The sequence below is a fragment of the Dipodomys merriami genome, unplaced genomic scaffold, assembly GCF_024711535.1.
Source record: "Dipodomys merriami isolate MVZ:Mamm:240054 unplaced genomic scaffold, mDipMer1.0.p SCAF_530, whole genome shotgun sequence".
Classification (NCBI taxonomy): domain Eukaryota; kingdom Metazoa; phylum Chordata; class Mammalia; order Rodentia; family Heteromyidae; genus Dipodomys; species Dipodomys merriami.
Window position 1 is genome coordinate 311,533 of NW_027206103.1, and position 17,710 is coordinate 329,242.

Consider the following 17,710-nt stretch of genomic DNA (forward strand, 5'->3'; position numbering starts at 1 on the left):
TCAATAAATATCAAGCTCTGAATTTCTAGCTTGTTAAATGCAAAGATGTTTGATGTAGCATAATCCTGCCCCAATGCATGTTATCATGGTTTACAAACCTACTTTACAAATTCTGTCTCTCTTGTGGGCTGTGGGGTGGGGACAGAGTGACATGGAGATTGTCCCCCTCTGCAAAGGGCTTTTCTCTGTACCTCCATTCCCTTTAATTTATGGTGTTCAAGATGCTCAGTCTCTTGCTTTCTATACCCATATATGAAGACTAATTGATTATTTATTGGGCCACATTTAGAAAAAGGTAACATCAACTTTGAGAAGTAGGTTAATCATTTCTGGCAATTAATTTTTTTTTAACAATGTGCCTCCTGGGAAGCATTTTATTTGTTAGATGTGATTTTGTTCATTTTAAACCCTACTAAATATTGAAATCTAAAGGGTCCAGGTAAAAGGAAGAGGGGATAATACTCACTGGGCTGAAGATCACATTATGTTAAAATTGCTGTAAATGAGATTTAGAAAATGAGTGCTGGCTGATATAGGATGAAAGCTCCTAATTCTGACATTGCAATGCATGGTTTTCTTGGTTTTGGAGCAGAATGTGTTGTGTGCCTATGTGTACTTTGATTTTGTAACTTGTAATCTATTGATTACAATGAGGGGCTTTCTATAGCTTGTTTTAATTTGTAATGCATTGGTAGCAGAACTTTGGATATGTTTTTGTATTGTACATGTGATACATACACACACATATATAATTAGTGTTTTATTTTTAAGAGGTAAAGTATTTGTTAGAGAGAAAAGCAGGATGGGTTTCCAAATTTGCATTTTTATATTAAAAAAGTGAATATTTGGGAAAATACATAGTTTTGCTAGCTATGCACATTATGAGTGTGTTTTGGAACATTCCCAATAAGCACTTGGTTACATGGTTTTAGTCTAAGTTTCCAGGCCTGTTAGGTGTTTTTTCCCCCTCCATCTGTTTGAGCAAGTTAAAAAAAGTTCTTGGAGAGACCAATCAGAAATTGGCATGGAGTCACTTTATTCAAATTGTGAATAAACAAATTGATTTCTTGGATGGAACAACATTTTCCATTGTTCCATGTTTCTTTTCTGGAAGGGCACATTGTCCTGTTCATTCTTATTCTAAATGGTCTGGGCCTAATTACTGTGAAAAACATAATAAGTAAGACTTTAGATATAATAATTGATAGACTAAACCAACCCCCAAATAATAATAACAAATCCCTGACATTTTATAGTAGATTATAGCGTACAAAGCATTTTTACATCTCTGAACATTTAAACCCATGATATTTAGAATAAAAGTGAAGCCTAATACATTATTAAACTTTTTAAAGATCTACAGTATATTACTAATTTTCCATCACTGTAATAAAATACATTTGATGAATGTATAAAGAGAAAAGATTTATTTGACTCAGGGTTTTAGAAGTTCCAGTCCATGATTGATTGAGTCCTTTGTTTTGGAATCATGGGGAAGCAACATATTCACCATCAGAGTTCGTGGCAGAGAAAACCTTTGGAGAGGGAAGAAAAGTGAATAAAAATGGGTCCTGAGACACCCCTCTTTAGTAGAACACCTATGATCTAATCTAACAATCTCCAACACCTTAAAGGTTCTACCATCTTCCAATAGTACCAGCTGGGACACCAAGGCAAATGAATCTTTAGGGGAATAGTCAACATTCATTCTGTAATATATGCTTTGTCTTAAGAGAGTAGAAACAACATCTTATAATAATTCTCTTCTTAACTGATGCTAATTCAAGGTCCCTAGCTTCTAGGCATGGCTCTTCTTCTTTTGGAAAAAATGCCTTATTTTCTTATTGCTATAGGTACAGATTTTTTTTTTAAGTATTGGAGTTTGAACTCAGAGCTTTGTGCTTGCTAGGCAGGTAACTCTCCTAGGTGAGCAATGCCTCCAGTCCTTTTTTTGCTCTGGTTATACTTGAGATAAGATAACCTTGAACCTCAGCCTTCTGTGAAGCTGGGATGAGGACATGACATTGCAATCAACTATTGGTTTGAATGGGAGTTTCACACACTTTTTGCCCAGATTAGCCTGGAACTGCTTTCTCTCAATGTCTGCCTCCTGAGTAGCTAGGATTATAGACATGAGCCACCCCCATCAGCACTTTTTTTTAACATCACATTCAAGGGCAAGACAAGCATGCTGTTGACATTGAGAATGGCAATTTGTATACTCTAGACCCAGAAATGACAGACATACATCCATAGAATTCATGTGATTACCAAGTATAGAATTCATTGGTCTATACTTTTGTGGTTTACCTTAAAATCACTATACTTAAAATCTTCAAAATACCTAGATTTTGTAGTCAATTAAATTTTACCTCTTATAATTACTCCATAATTATCCTTTTAAATAAAGCAATATGATCCTATAGAGAAAATTTAGTCTTATTATTTTAAGAAAAAAAATCTAATGTCAAATGCCAACCAGAACATTAATTCATGTGAACAAGTAACAAGAAAAAATACAAACAATAACATCTCCAGAGCAACTTGACATAAATTTATGTGAAAGCATAAATTAGTAGCAAAAACGTGCATTTCTGAAATTTTCTATTCTTAATTATTATCAATCACAAGTTACTTTGCCATTGTAAGGATAAAACAAGTCCTACAAATGAAACAGAATAATCCTATTAAAAATCTCTTGGTAATATGTAAGAATCATTTTCTTTCCGTCAGTGATTTTGTTTTATTTTTCAGAATGATTCTAAGGGACATTTACATTTGTTTGTCTGTGGTAAACAAATCTTAAAAGGTTATTGCTAGATACCCTAGATCACCTGGCCCTGGTTTACAAATGTTGACCCTTGGATTTTCTGCCATTTCTAAGTGATTTGGCTAAGGTGCCAATTTGGGAGTTCAAGATCAAATAGGGAAATGAAAGGCAGAATATTTTTCTTAAATCACCTAGTCATACTAAAGTCCTGCTGAAAATGGATGGAAATTTCCAACCGCAGTTGCCGAAGAATGTCTCTGGCAGAGCTTAAAGTACCTATCACTTCTTCCCATTTAGCTCTGGAATTCCAAGGTAGCTTCCTGGATTTCTGAGAGAGAAGAATTTTCTGAGGCTCATGCACTTTGTCCATGAACTGGGGAGTTACTAACAGAAGCCCACAGAAGGATGGGAAACTGTGTGTTTTGTGTACAGCATTGCAATTCAGAATTGTTTTTTGCCCACAATATGTTTTCTCTGAATTCTCACTCCAACCCAGCTTTCAGGCCTCTCTTATGTGCCATGAACATACCAGACTCTTGCCTTCTCTCTGCCCTAGAGATGTTCTGCCCTTTACCTTCTTTCTCATCACTGAATTCCCATCTAGATGTCACTTCCTGAGTAGACTTCCACTTGTCATAGTGATAGTACCCACTTCTGCCTTCTTCCTAGCACTTTGCATTTGCTGGTGTAATTCCTCTTACTTGCTTAGTCTATTGTGTATGCTGTTTCCTCCTCATAGGAAACTCAGGCCTGTGAGTGTGGAGACCTTGCTGCTCTTTGGTCATTGTGTTCCTCTGTCAAGAGAGGACAGGGTGGTGGTGGTTCATGACACTTGCAAAGATGAAATGAATAGGACTGGTAACAGAACTGGGACTCTGCCTTCTCAGCACATGTGATCCAGGGACTACAGGGACCACAAGCCTGTGAAAATCTCCATCCTGTGTAGCATGTTTTTGTTTTTGTTTTTTTTTGGTCCGGTTGTGGGGCCTGAACTCTGAGCCTGGGCGCTGTCCCTCAGCTCTTCAGCTCAAGGCTAGCACTCTACCACTTGAGCCACAGCGCCACTTCCGGCTTTTTTCTTTTTGCTTATGTGGTGCTGAGGAATCGAACCCAGGGCCTCAGGCATGCAAGGCAAGCACTCTACCGCGGAACCACCTTCCCAGCGCCAGCATGTTTTTTTTTAATGTATGTGTAAATGTATGTATGGGTATACATATGTATATAGCTACAAATGGATGTACAAGGGAGTTACAATTATGTCCATTTATATGTACAGCACATCTTGTCAGAGTCACCCCTTCCATTATTCTCCTGCCCCTTCCACCAACCCCTTTCCTCATCAGTCATGCCAAATTTCCCATTTCCTGTCTCACATACATACATTGAGTTTTATGCGTATATTTGTCATGGTTCCTGGTTCCCTTTTCTGTTTATCTGCTCTCTCTCCATGTTTTAGCTTCCTGATAATTACTTTATTGAATGAAGTTTCACTCTTGTATATACTGTACCTTAGTAGCTTTGGTCATTAATGTGCATATGTCTGTATTTACATGAGAAGTTATATTTTGGATCTAAGATCTACATATGAGTGCCCACATGTACCCTGTGTATGATTTTTTTTAGATCTATCCACTTCCCTAAAAATGACAAATTTTATTCTTCCTTGCTGAATAAAATTTCATTTTATGTTTATGTTTATACACACATATATGTATGTATATATGCATATGTATGTGTATAGATGCACATATAATACTTTCTTGATCCATTCATCCATTGTAGGGCATCTGGGCTGTTTCCATAACTAGGCTGTTGTGAACTAGGGTAGCGCAATGAACTTGAACATGTAGGTAGGTACCTTGATTTTGTCCTGTCTTCCCATCTTTCAGGTGTTTCTGCAGGACTAAGTTTTATCTGTCTAATATGTCCCTCAGAGACAAACTTTTACAGTACAACTTTTCTTTCTTAGAGTTTAGATCTACTTCTTTGATAAGAACTGATTCAGTTTACTAATTGAGAGCAAAGAACAAGTAAACATTGTCTTATTTAAATAAACAGAAGGCACTGGGGAGGTTTTGAGAGGTTAACTCTGGCAAGCCACACATTTCAAGTAATTCACTCCTAGCCAAAGGCATTCAGACCAGCTGACTCTGGATCCCTGAGGCCACAGTGTTTTCGTTGAGCAATTTCCCACCTTTGGAAGTCATACAACATTTCTTCTTGCTTATTCTAAGCCTCTCACTAAGATTCTGACCACTCTTCCCTGTATTTCTTGACTGCTCTTTTGGGGCTCTGTGTCTTATAGTATTTACTGGTCTGTTATAAGGCCTACTGGACTTTATCACACTCCTTTTTTTTATCACTGCCAAATTCTGCCAGACTAAAATGTTTTTTTAAAAATTATTATTCTGTAGTTGTACAATGAAGGTGCCATCTAACAAAGCAGATTGTGACTACAGTGCATCTTTTTTTTTTTTTTTTTGGTCAGTCGTGGGGCTTGAACTCTTGGCCTGGGCACTGTCCCTCAGCTCTTCAGCTCAAGGCGAGCGCTCTACCACTTGAGCTACAGCGCCACTTCCGGTTTTCTGGTAGTTTTATTGGAGATAGGAGTCTCACGGTCTCTCCTGCCCGGGCTGGCTTTGAACCGCGATCCTCTGATCTCAGCCTCCTGAGTGGCTAGGATTACAGGCGTGAGCCACCAGTGCCCGGCTACAGTGCATCTTGATCAGTGTCACCACCTTCATCTTTCTCACTCCCCTTCAACCTACCCCTTCCCTTACTTTGATGAATTTTGTAGTTTATACAATGAATTCCTCACTGCATTCTCTGCCCCTCACCCACTGTTCTACTTCATTTGTTTTCCCCACTTCAAACTTAAAAGTTTCTTTATGGCAAAGGACATAGCTAACGAGCTAAATGGAAAGATCACAGAATGGGAGAAGACTTGTACTAGCTATACATTAGCCAAGGGCTTAATATCCAGAATATACTTAGAACTCAAAAAAATTGAATCCTCAACAATTAAACCCTCAAAGAAACAACAACCCAATTAATAAATGGGCTAATGACTTAGAGAGAGACTTCTCAGAAGAAGTAAAAATGACTAATAGACACATGAAGAAATGCTAAGCATCTCTAGCCATAAAGGAAATGCAAATCAAAACAGCACTGAGTTCCACCTAACCCCAGTTAGAATGAACATTATCAAGAAAACAAACAACAACTAATGCTGGCAAGGATACAGACAAAAGGAAACTCTATTACAAGGTTGGTGGCAATGTATGGTGGTTCAACCACTCTGGAAGGCAGTATAGAGGTTCCTCAAAGAACTAAACATAGAGCTACAATATGACCCAACAGTTCCGCTTCTGGGCATTTATTCATCACACTATTAATTTATATTGCTGTCTCTAGTAAACATTATACCCAATGAGCACATTTATTCAAAACTTATCATGCACATACCAGGTGCTACTTCCTATATGACCTCTTTCTCTCTGTGAATGCTGCTGTTCTGTGATATTGCTTATTTTAGTGCTGTGCCTGTCTGCAGGCTAGGGATGAGAACACTGAGACTCTAGGAAGAGTTGATCTGATTGTACGTATTAGTTACCCAACTGGAGAGTCAGCATATGCACCTTGCACCAGTACTGGGACATATCCCCACATATCCCACCATACCACATTTTCCTCTGCACCAGAGCAGGCAAGAGTCTTTGTCTGTGCTGGGTCGTTGGGGTTCTTTGCAAACAAGTGGGAAATATGGGCAGTGCTTTGCAGAATAAATCCTACTTGGTGATTATGACAAGGTGTTGCACACAAAACCCTGAAATATAAGGTCCCTTGTAATCATTGTGAAGAAACAAAATAATCCTAGAAACTGGCTAAATTCTTTCTGTCAATGAAATAATTTATCTCTAGCTCTGACCTCCGATTATACACTTTCTTCTAACTCTCATATTTACTAAAATTGTCAATAGGGAGCAGCGAAACAAAGAGTTGGGTAGCAAAAATGTTGTCTACTGACTTTTGAGTGTCTTCTAGATATATGAAGCAAGCACTCTTGATTCAGACCCTTGCTGAGAATTAGACTAGAGACTGCCCGTAAAAGGACACCACTTTATAGCAGGCCTCTGTGATGGCATGAAACTTGGTGATATTTATAATAATTAGTCTAGATGACCTTGTTTCCTAAGACAAGTGGAGCACCGGATCAGAGCACATCATACTGGCACCAGGCAATCTGTATCACAAACCCTGGCTCATTGTTTATGATGCCCTTTCTTTGAGAACTCTGCCCCATTCCTAAATAAGCCAAAGCTAGTTGACAAATGGAAAAGTGAGAAAAGTATTACTCTATAAAAAGTAACAACCTAATGGAAGAAAGTAAGCCAAGAAGATGAATGGACTGTTCAAAGAAAAATGAAATAACTAAAATGCATAGCCTTCTTAATGATGGAAACAAAATTAAGACAAGAAAATATTTTTCAATTGTTGTTAAAATTACTGTACAGCTAGAGCTATCCAGAGTAGTGTAGTGCTATCTAGTCAAATGTGACTGGGTGAAAGGAATGTGTATAAGAGTCATTTTCTGTGTGTGAAAATACATGAGAATATATGGAATAATTTTTGTAATAGCCCAAACTTGGAAGTAATTAAAAAGTACACAATAAGAAGCCTACCTGTTCAGTAGCATATCCTGTAGCCACTATATTGATCTGGCATCACTGTGATGGATACCTGAAAGAAACAAGTTAAAGGAAGGAAGTACTTGTTTCTCCTTATATTTTCAGAGGTTTTTGGTTTTTTTTTTTTCCATAGTCACTTGGCCTCATCATGGCAGAACTGTGATGAGGCAGAACATCACAGTGGAAGGGTGTGGGAAACCACAGTTTATCACCTAATAGCAGCCAGAAAGGAGGAGGGGCAGGGTACAAGATACATCTTTCCAGGGCTCATCTGTCATGACTTACTTGCTCCAATGAGACCCAGTTCTCCTACTTTTTGCCACACCCCAATAATGCCATCAAACCTGGTATTCTTGAATGGATTCATCCGTACATTAGGTCTGAGTCCTCAAGATCCAAGTACTTGCTAAAGGTCCATTAAGGGCTGGCAATACAACTCCCAATACATAAGCCTGGGGCAGGGGTATGTATTCTATTCAAATTATAACAGCCAATTAAATTGAACAAATGAATCTATGCCAATCCTATAGAACAGTGCCACAAGAATATTCATATAGAATGAGCACATTTGTATGAAATAATAATTGCTTCCATGTAGTTTAAGGATATACCAGCCAATATGCTCATGTGTAAATAGGCACAGATCTGTTTATATATGCCAAGATTGTACATGAAACTGTATATACTTTTAGAAAGTGGAACTGAAGGGAAGGAAAACTGGTATTTCTCACCTAGTGTTTTGAACTCATTGAAACTTTTAGTTTAATCATATGATACTTTTTTGAATATATGGTTAGGGAGAGTCTTTCTATGCAATAAAAGCTGGCCTCAAACTGTGATCCTCCTGCTGCTGCCTCCTAAGTGCTGGGATTATAGGTGTGTACTATCATGCCTGGCTTAATCATTTATTAGCTTTTAAGAAAATCCCTAGGATGTAATTAAAGCATTTCATTTAAGGGGGATTTTGTTTTATTATTTCTAAAAAGTAACTTAAGTAAATTGTCAAATTTGTTACTTTTCATTGTGATCTGTGCTCCTGGCATTCGGTAATCAATCAGAAGTATGTCTTTTTTTTCCTCTGGCGGTGGGGCCTGAACTCTGGGCCTAGGTGCTGTCCCTCAGCTCTTCAGCTCAAGGCTGGCACTCTACCACTTGAGCCACAACACCACTTCCAGATTTTCTGCTTATGTGGTACTGAGGAATCAAACCCAGGGCCTCATGCATGCAGGGCAAGCACTCTACCATTGAGCCACCTTCCCAGCCCCCAGAAGTGTGTCTTCTTCTTCTTATATATGCCACCATACATTCTGCTCAGCTCTTCTCTGCCAACTCAACTTCTTGAACTGCTCTGTCTGGCCTTTTTCTCTATGTAACCACTGGCAACTAACTTGAAACCATCTACAGTGTCACTTCAGTTCTAATTCTCCTGCTTGTCTCAGAGCTTTGGATAATTATGATTCGGGATAATTTAGATACACCTCAAAGACATTAGAAACATATTTAAGTCTTTTTCCAGAAATTGCCTAAACTGTTTGAGAACCATTGAGGGTATATGCTACAGTTTGTAGCCCATCAGTTTATTTCATGACCCTTTGATTTGCATATTTTCTTCCATGTCCTTAGTTAAAGTTGAGCACAGAATACTGTGCTCTCTGTAAAGAACATCAAACCTTAAGAATGGGGGAGGGGAGGAAGCCAGGTGCTAGTGACTCATCCTTGTAATCTTAACTCAGGAGGCTGAGATCTGAAGATTATGGTTCAAGCCAGCACAGGCCAGAAAGTTTGTGAGAGTCTTATCTCCAATTAACCAGCATAAAGATGGAATTGGAGATGTGGCACCACTAGTGTAGAGCATCAGTCTAGAGTGGTAAAACTTAGGTACAGTTCCCTGGCCCACAGGTCAAACCCTAGCACTAGTACAGAGAAAAAGGAAAAAAGGAGGTGGGGGGCAGATAAATACACTAAATAAGAGTGGCTTAGAAGGATTGTTTTTGTGATCTCTATCACTGGAGTATGTGTGCAGATCAGCAGGTGAAAGTATGGCTTCCTGAGTAAGTTCCTTGTGACCATGTTGTGGCCCATTCCCATTCGGATTCTGAAGAGACTTGTAGCAGGTCTGATAGTGCTAGGTTTTGCTGAAAGGGTAGTGCAATATGCTGAACAAGTCGCTAGTAACATTTTTATACTGTTTGTGGCCCATTCTTTTGGTTATGGAAGCCAAATGGTTTGCAGAGAAGAGCAAGGAAGGATAAGCAATGTGAAGAAAATGGAGGTGTTCTCAAGTTGTTTCCTTCCTTTAAAAGGGAAGAGCTTGCAGGAGAGAATGCAAGCTGCAGAAATGTGTCCTTTATTAGAAAGGAATCTCAGTCTGTATTGGCTAACTGGTAAAACAAGTTGCCATCTTGAGAAACAAACCCAATAGCTTCTTCATAAAAGTATACTACTCTCTAATCCCCTTATCTATTTTGTTGGTTTCCCATTTCAATTTGTTATAATGGTCTGTTCTGCCCTTTACCTGAAAGAGTGGGAAGAGTGAAAGAAAAACAATGGATTGTCCAATTTATTTAGTGTTGAAAGGTTAGAAATGTCTCCCTGTCACAGAAGCAGAAATAAATGAATGCAAGTCTGCTAGAACCAATAGAGCAAATAAGCAACTAATTCGCTGTGATCAGGGGTAGAAGAGCTGGCATTTTCTGATACCAGTACAAATCCAGATCTGATGCTCTAGTATTCTGGCTTTCCTTGGCCCTGCCTGATAGCCTGTCCAGCCCTGCTATGCCTCAAGAAAGTGAGCAGCCGGCTAATTGTTTTCAAATTAGCTGCTGCTTGAACAAGGGCACTCAGAGGAATAGTTCAGACTAGAGACTGCAAAATTCTCCCAGCCATCACCAACACAATAGCTAACAGCCTCTCTCTGCCAAAAACTAACCACAGTCACAAAGGTACCAAGGAAAGACAGCTGCCAGCTAACAAAGACATTTCCTGTTCTCCCCAGAGATGCCCACGACAGTAGGTGTTGCCTTCTGGACAACTCAACATGGAGTTGCTTTCCTGGCTCCCAGAGCACACCACAGGAACTGTCCTCTAAGCAATTTCACTTGTGGCATAGCTCTCATAGTAGGCTCATCTCCAATCACCTCCAGCTCCTCTAGTGATTTTATTTTGTAGTGGGGTACTGGACCTTGATTTGTATCAGACTCCTGAAGCAGGACATGATGTGGAAGGGTAGAATATTAATTCTGATACACAGTGTAGTCCCAGTGGTATTAACCTCCTAACTGGCCAATAATCCTGCCATGAAAGAAATCTCTGCTTTCAGCCCAACTTCTTGTTTGTTTGTTTGTTTTGGGGGGGTCCAGTCATGGGGCCTGAACTCTGAGCCTGGGCACTGTCCCTCAGCTCTTCAGCACAAGGCTCACGCTCTACCACTTGAGCCATTTCCGGCTTCTTTTTTTTTGCTTATGTGGTGCTGAGGAATCGAACCCACAGCCTCATGCATGCAAGGCAAGTACTCTACCACTAAGCCACCTTCCCAGCCCCAGCCCAACTTCTTTAAGTCACTGGAACCTGGCAGATTTGACTCTAAGCCTTTGGAGGGCCACCATGCCAGGGACATGAGAGATAAGACAAGTGTTATTCCTGAGTGAGGCTCCTGCTCCAGCCGGACAAAGAACAGAGTCCAATAAGAAGGAGATCAGAGCCCCACTTCTCCTCTCTGCTGCCCTTATTCTTCCCAGGCAGGAAGTCCTGCCCCCCAAACTCACTCTTGCTCCTGTCACCTCATTTCCATTAAAACAACCATCTAGTGCTCCCTCCCTAAAAGGGTTGATGTTTTATAGAAGTCCCCACTCCACCAGCTTTTGATGGCAAGGGAAACTTGCACTTGGCCTTTTGTTATTTCAACCCCCTATGTATATCTGGACTTGAGATGGGTTGTGCACCCTCCTGACTCTCCCTATTTCTCCCTTCTGAGATAAGCACGTTTTCAGCTAGCACACCTGCAGCTCAGCCACCGTTTCTCCTGGCTGTTTGGGCAGAATGTATCCTGATCTGTACTGTCAACTACCATTGCTTCACACTGGACTGTGCACTTTCACAGCTGCTTTGAGCTTTTTCTGCTCATTGGACTGTGTGTCTTTCCCCCTTCTATCTACTAAAATATCACCTAACTATTTCTGTTTTCTTTTCCTCCTCTCTTGTCTCCTCTCCTCTACATTTCCCTCTCCTCCTCTCATTGTCCCATTTCTTTCCCTACTCTTCCTCTTCCTCCCTTGATGATCCCTGACAATAGAAATAGCTTTTGTAAATCTTATCAATCCTTTGTTTGCCACATAATTACATATGGTATTTGTGACTATCAACCTTTATCGTGTATTATAATTTAAATCATTCAATGTTATTTAATATTTAGATGGCATGTGCTTAGAGTTTCAAGATGTATACGCTTAGATTTTTCACACTCTTTTGTGGACTTGTTTCGATTCAATTATCATCAAGCTTAAGGACACTATTTAAGTATCTGAAAATATTTTTTTCAGTAAAAGAAAGAGTCAATCATGAATGGATGTTTCAAGATGTTGGAGGAACTTTGCTTTCTGTTGTTGCTCATTTCCCAGCTGTGACATTTCTAAACAAAATGGTAAGATGTGGCAGCTCAACTCTCAGCTGTTAACTTACCATGAGGGTGAGAGGTCCATTATTTAGTAATATGAATTCATAAGAAAAATACTTTGTACAAAACTAAACATAATTAGGAAAGTACAAGTTGTAGAAGAGTCAAACAGAATTACTATTTGATACTCTTTGATAATGAAGGTAATACAAAGTTCAAGGGAAAACCTACTGTTTTATGACATCAGCCTGTACAAAATATTTCTTTAGTTTTTTTTGCTACATATTTGAAAAATAGCTTTACAGAAAACTAGACCCCTATGCCTAGTTGCTTCTTTTAATTGCTTCATTATTTTCCAGGGAACTTCAAATAGAATGAGAATGATTAAATGTTCCGAAAAAAATTAATATTATTTACATCTCGTGAGGCAGAGAGCACTTACCACAGGATGCTTTTTGCTATATATTGAGCATCCATTTTTATCAAATGCTTTTCATTTTAGGAAATGGTACCCAGAAGAGGATAATTGAAGTGGTAGTGTGGTGGGGAGGGGGGGCTTGGGGAAGATTGAGAGCTGGTAAATGGGGAAGGAGGTTGGTTGTAACTGCTGAACCATCTTCTACTTTGATTTCTCTGCTCTGTGCTATCTCTGGAAAGCAGTATGTCATCTAGAACTGCAGCGGAGCAGATTCATACATATTTACTAGTTGCAAATTATAAATGTGCGGCCCAGAGAGGAGCAGTGCTCTTTGTCTTTCTGCTTTTCTTTCTTCCCTAATGATTCAAAACTCCTCTATACACTCAGAATTTGGAGTCTTGTTTTGTAGCTTGTCATCTCCTTTGTACATCAGTTAGGTCTTTGTGATTTAAATGGAATTCTACTTGCAATTGCATTTTATTTTCCTTGCATGGAGGTCAGCTGAAGTTCTCTCTGTCCAGTGTCGAAGCTTTGATGTAATGATTTATTAAGGTACTAGAAGAGATATTGATCCTGCTAATAGCTTCTGCCTCGCCACATAATGTTTTACATTTTACTTGGCTAAAAGACCATATTCCCTCTCTCCCCATCTGATTGACCATAAATGCTTTGGCCTTTCTTCAGTAATTATCTCACCAAAGCAGTGGGTAAAAGTCAAGTATTTATAGACTAATTAGTGGAGTCAACATGTCAGGGCGGAATACTTTACATAATCTCAAGAAGTATGGCACATTACTGAAGAGGTGGGTGTAAGGCAAAAGACAAAGGGTAAGACTACAAACATCCAAAGACACACTTCTTTTCATGGTTGCTGCCTTATCAATGATTATTAGGATTCAGCCAGGGTGATGTTTTAGTTATATACTTTTAGATCAACCTCCTTTAACTTTTTAAAATTACTTTAAAAATATGTATTACTGAGGAATCAAACCCAGTTCTTTATGCATGCTAAGTAAGCATTCTACTACTCAGCTATATTTCCAGTCCTCCTTTAACTTTGAAATCTTTGGACTATTACTGGGTATGAGTTGTTGCAGTTTCAAATTTTCTTTTTGTTTTGAGAGTTCAATGTCTCAATATATCAATGGTATTATTATTTTTTATTTGTTCATTTGTTTTGTTTTTTGGTGGGAATGATATTGGAGATTGAACTTTGGGTTTCATACTTGCTATTCAATTGCTCTACCACTTTAACTACATCTCTACCCTTTTTAGCTTTATTTATTTATATTTTAAATATAAGAGGGACCCATGATTTTTACCTCAGATTTTTATATTCCTGTATAGGTGGAATTACAGGTTGTGAGCCACTGCCCCTAGCAATAATTCTTTTTTGGGGGGAGGGGAAGGAGAAGCAGTATTAGGATTTGAATTGAGGGCCTCACACTTGCCTAGAAAGTGATTGATCTATTATGCCTCCATCCCATGGTATCATTTAACACTAGAGCTCTTGGATAGATAAACATTGATTAGAATGCAAGGATTACTTTGTTGTATATGAAATTACTTTCTATTTTAAAAATGTGTTAAGAAACAGTGATTGTTTTTGGTCTGAAGATAAAACAAACATTTCTAGTATACCAGAAAGCCTATCAGGCGGAGAGTCTAAAAACCTAGTCTGCCTCCTGCCTTTGTCACTTGTGCCCCTGGCATGTCCCTGTTCTAGCCCCATGTCCTTTGAGTACCAATTTTCTCATTTTGAATTTTGAAACTAAAGATACAAAAACATAAAAATCCAAAGTGATCATGAATGTTCAATTATTTTATAAATTGCATAGTACTCAAGAGCTGAGAATTTTAAAGAAGAAACTCTTAAAAAGATCATTTGCAATTATCTAACAGCTGTGAAAAAATATTTTCAGGATAAATGTAGGCAGAAATAGTATTACAGTCTAGACTGTAATGTAAAATTAGTAATGTTGCTCACTAGTATCACCCATGGTCCTTCTTATTCAAAAGGCAAAATCTTATGCCTTTTGTATCTATGTACAATTTGAGATGGTTGAAAAAAAATCTCTTCGGATTGTCAGAAGGAGATTGTGGAATTTCTTTGGAAATAACCAGATGTATCTCATTCCCAGGACCCATGTGTAATCATTCATCTTTTCCCCAAGAGGCATTATTGAATTTTTTGCTTTTTCACAATATTTTAGACCTGGAAAGTGAAACAAAACTGATCACAAACCAGCAGTACTTGAGTATTATGTCTGCATTAAGTGAGCATTACTATATGGTATATTCATTGTCTTGTTCTTACTTCACCCCTCTACTTTCTGTTATCTTCAGGAGCTAACAAATCATAAAGATAGAATCCAGAGAAACACTGGTCCATACAGATGACATCAGAAAAAGAGAAAGTAGTCATATTTAAGTGAGTCAGTTTTGAAGAAGTGGTGAGTACTTTGAGACCAATGAAATACAAACTTGGTTTTGCTTTTCCATTCTTGTCATCAGGGCAGCCAAGTATCAAGCCTAGTCTATCTTCTGTATATCTTTGGTTCTCTCTCTCTCTCTCTCTCTCTCTCTCTCTCTCTCTCTCTCTCTCTCTCTCTCTCTCTCTCTCTCTCTCTCTCTCTCTCTGTCTGTCTGTCTGTCTGTCTGTCTGTCTCTCTCTCTCTCTCTCTCTCTCTGTGTCTGATGGAAAATGACTGATGGCCTTCAGACTACGCATTGCAAGTTTCACTAACTTAGCACATAGATGTTACATCTATAACTTCCTGCCCCACTGCCATGTTTAAGTACTCATGCTATCTTTAGATTCCTCAGACTGTCCCATATCCTACTTTGTTCCAGGACCCCTCAACTTCCTTTTCTACCCACTTTACTTTCTCTCCCCTTACAAAATAACTCAGGCTCCAAAATTACCTTCTCTTCCTTGGTATTAGTACAAACTCCCATTCTTATTATGGCTGGTTAAATTAAGACAAAATTATATTACTCAACTAATTATAACAAAGTATCTATGATCTCCCAAAGGTGTGTTTGAACTCTGAAGGGAAAGGAGCCTTCACATATGTTTGATTGGCTAAAGTTTAATTTGTTTATTCTTCATTCAGCAGATAACTGAGAGCATAGGTTGCTTTGGTATATTAAGACCTATGAAGGGCTGTGAGGTTTGGTAGAAGCCTATGGGTGAGTCACTTATATACTGTAAATTATGATATTATCAGAACATTTTAAAATTATTAGTGTATATTAATTGTAGAAAGGGAGCAATTTCATTGTGAAATTTATATATATATATATATATATATATATATATATAAAGAATGCATTTTGATCACATACCTGTTCTATTACTCTTTCTCATCACTCTTCTTCCTACTCTCCTTTTTAACTTTCTTACAAGTTTTTATGAATGAGTTTCATTAGTCCTATTTTACATACATACATGTACTTTACTCATAGTGCTCCCTCTTTTCTCACCTTCCATCTCCTGCTGGTTTTTCCCTACAATAGACTTCTTAACATGTTTATGTCCTTTTCTTGTTGCTTTTAGATCTAGATCCCACATGAAAGAAAACATCTGTGTTTTCTTTGTTTGTTTCTGAGTCTGGCTTATTTTGCTTAATATGATGAGTTCCACTTCCATCCATTTTCCTGCAAATGACATAATTTCAGTATATCCTTTATGGCTGAATAATATTCTGTTGTATATTCATTGGTTGATGAGCACCTAGCTGATCCCATAGCTTTAATATTGCAATGTACATAAGCAGGAATCTCTATTTTATTTTGATTTACATTCCAGTGAGTATAAGCCCCAGGAGTGGTATCAGGGAGGATCATAAGATACATCTGTTGTAAGTTCTTGAGGATACTGCATACTAATTTCAGCAGTGGCTGTACTAATTTACATTCCTACCAACAGTATATAAGGGTTTCTTCCCCCTCCCCCATCCTTGCCAGCATTTGTTTTTTTGAAGACTGAAGGTCTGATTGGAGTCACATGGAATCCCAGTGCTGTTTTAATTTATATTTCTTTTATGGCAAAGGATGTTGCATACTTCTTGGATTTATTAGCCATTTTTACTTATTCTTTTGAAAACCATAGGCAGAGATTTGTATGTCAAGCTTACCTTGGATCTACTGTTGAGTCTCAGGAGAGGTCATGATCTTGCCTGTGCCTACCCTGTGGGCAGCCATAATTTCCCACTGAATGGGAGGAAGAAAAGCAGTCACAGAGATGAAAGGGGGCCAGCTGAGATACGGAGATGCAAAGAAAAACGGGTGGGAGGCAGATAGCCAGAAGAGTGCAATGACTTCATAACCTTTGTGGTTTCTGCAATTCTGGGTGAGAGGTAAGGAATGAAGTGAAAGGGAAAACGAGAAGTTTCATGCAGAAAAGGACTGCATGTTTTAGCCCAAAGCTCCCGGGGTTAATAAATAATGATGCAAGGTTCACCTCAGAGGTGAACCCTTTTCTATGGCTTCTAGGAATTAAAAAAAAAAATCCCTATGTAGCCTTCCTAGCAGGCTTCTTTCAGGACATCAGAAGGCACCTCCCATGGCGAGGCTGAGCCTGTCAATGAATTCTTCAACATTTCCTTTTTAAACATTTGCTTCTCTAAGTCAGAACCCGCAAGGAGCGGGTTGGTGAGAGATCAGAACTCTCTCAGAATGACAGGGCTAAAGGTCCTTGCTCCCTTCTGCAGAGGGTGGAGATGGCTCAGGTATCAGGCCACTGGGTGGAGACAGGGTCAACCCAGCAATTCACTGAAATACTGAGAAGCTAAGAGCAAAACACAGCTCTTTCCAAAATGAAGGAACGACGTAAATAGGGAGAAATTAGTGAGTGTAAAAAGCTTCCTGTGTACTAAGCTTCCTGCACATGCTTAAAGCAGAAACAGCCTTCTCATGCTGTCTGAAATGGCACTCAGGCACAGTGACGTGTGCCCACCCTTTCTCACGGAGACTGGGCACAGCACTAGTATGACAGGGACAACAACAAGGGGTCCCCAGGGATTTAGAGCAGCTTCTTGGACAATTTTGCCATTTGGTTATTGAGTGTAGTTTTAAATCCATATTAACATACTAAGTCTTCTTTTTCTTTGCAGTCCTTGTGTTATCAAATGCAGTCATCATATACTGTGGCCGCTTATTAAACCTATGGCTATCAAATTTGGCTAAATTGAAATGTACCTTTTAAGATCAAACATGTT

General features: G+C 38.8%; 1 protein-coding gene and 1 long non-coding RNA gene across 11 annotated transcripts in view; one reads left to right on the top strand and one right to left on the bottom strand.

Annotated features, from left to right (window-relative positions):
* LOC138811488 (ecto-NOX disulfide-thiol exchanger 1) overlaps nucleotides 1-17,710 on the top strand; it is a 542,054-nt gene that overhangs the window by 193,050 nt on the left and 331,294 nt on the right. For 8 of the 10 annotated variants that reach the window (XM_069999196.1, XM_069999197.1, XM_069999187.1 and 5 more), the window contains one exon: nucleotides 14,835-14,941. The exons of 1 other annotated variant lie outside the window; for it this stretch is intronic. The gene's annotated coding sequence lies outside the window, so the exon portion shown is untranslated. The remainder of the gene's footprint in view (nucleotides 1-14,834; nucleotides 14,942-17,710) is intronic. One more of the 10 variants, XM_069999188.1, reaches the window with a different exon arrangement.
* On the bottom strand, nucleotides 1,413-16,702 carry LOC138811493 (uncharacterized). Its single transcript, XR_011367420.1, has 3 exons — nucleotides 16,628-16,702; nucleotides 7,453-7,510; nucleotides 1,413-1,535 (listed from the first exon to the last, which is right to left on the bottom strand). It is a non-coding gene; the product is annotated as an uncharacterized lncRNA (long non-coding RNA).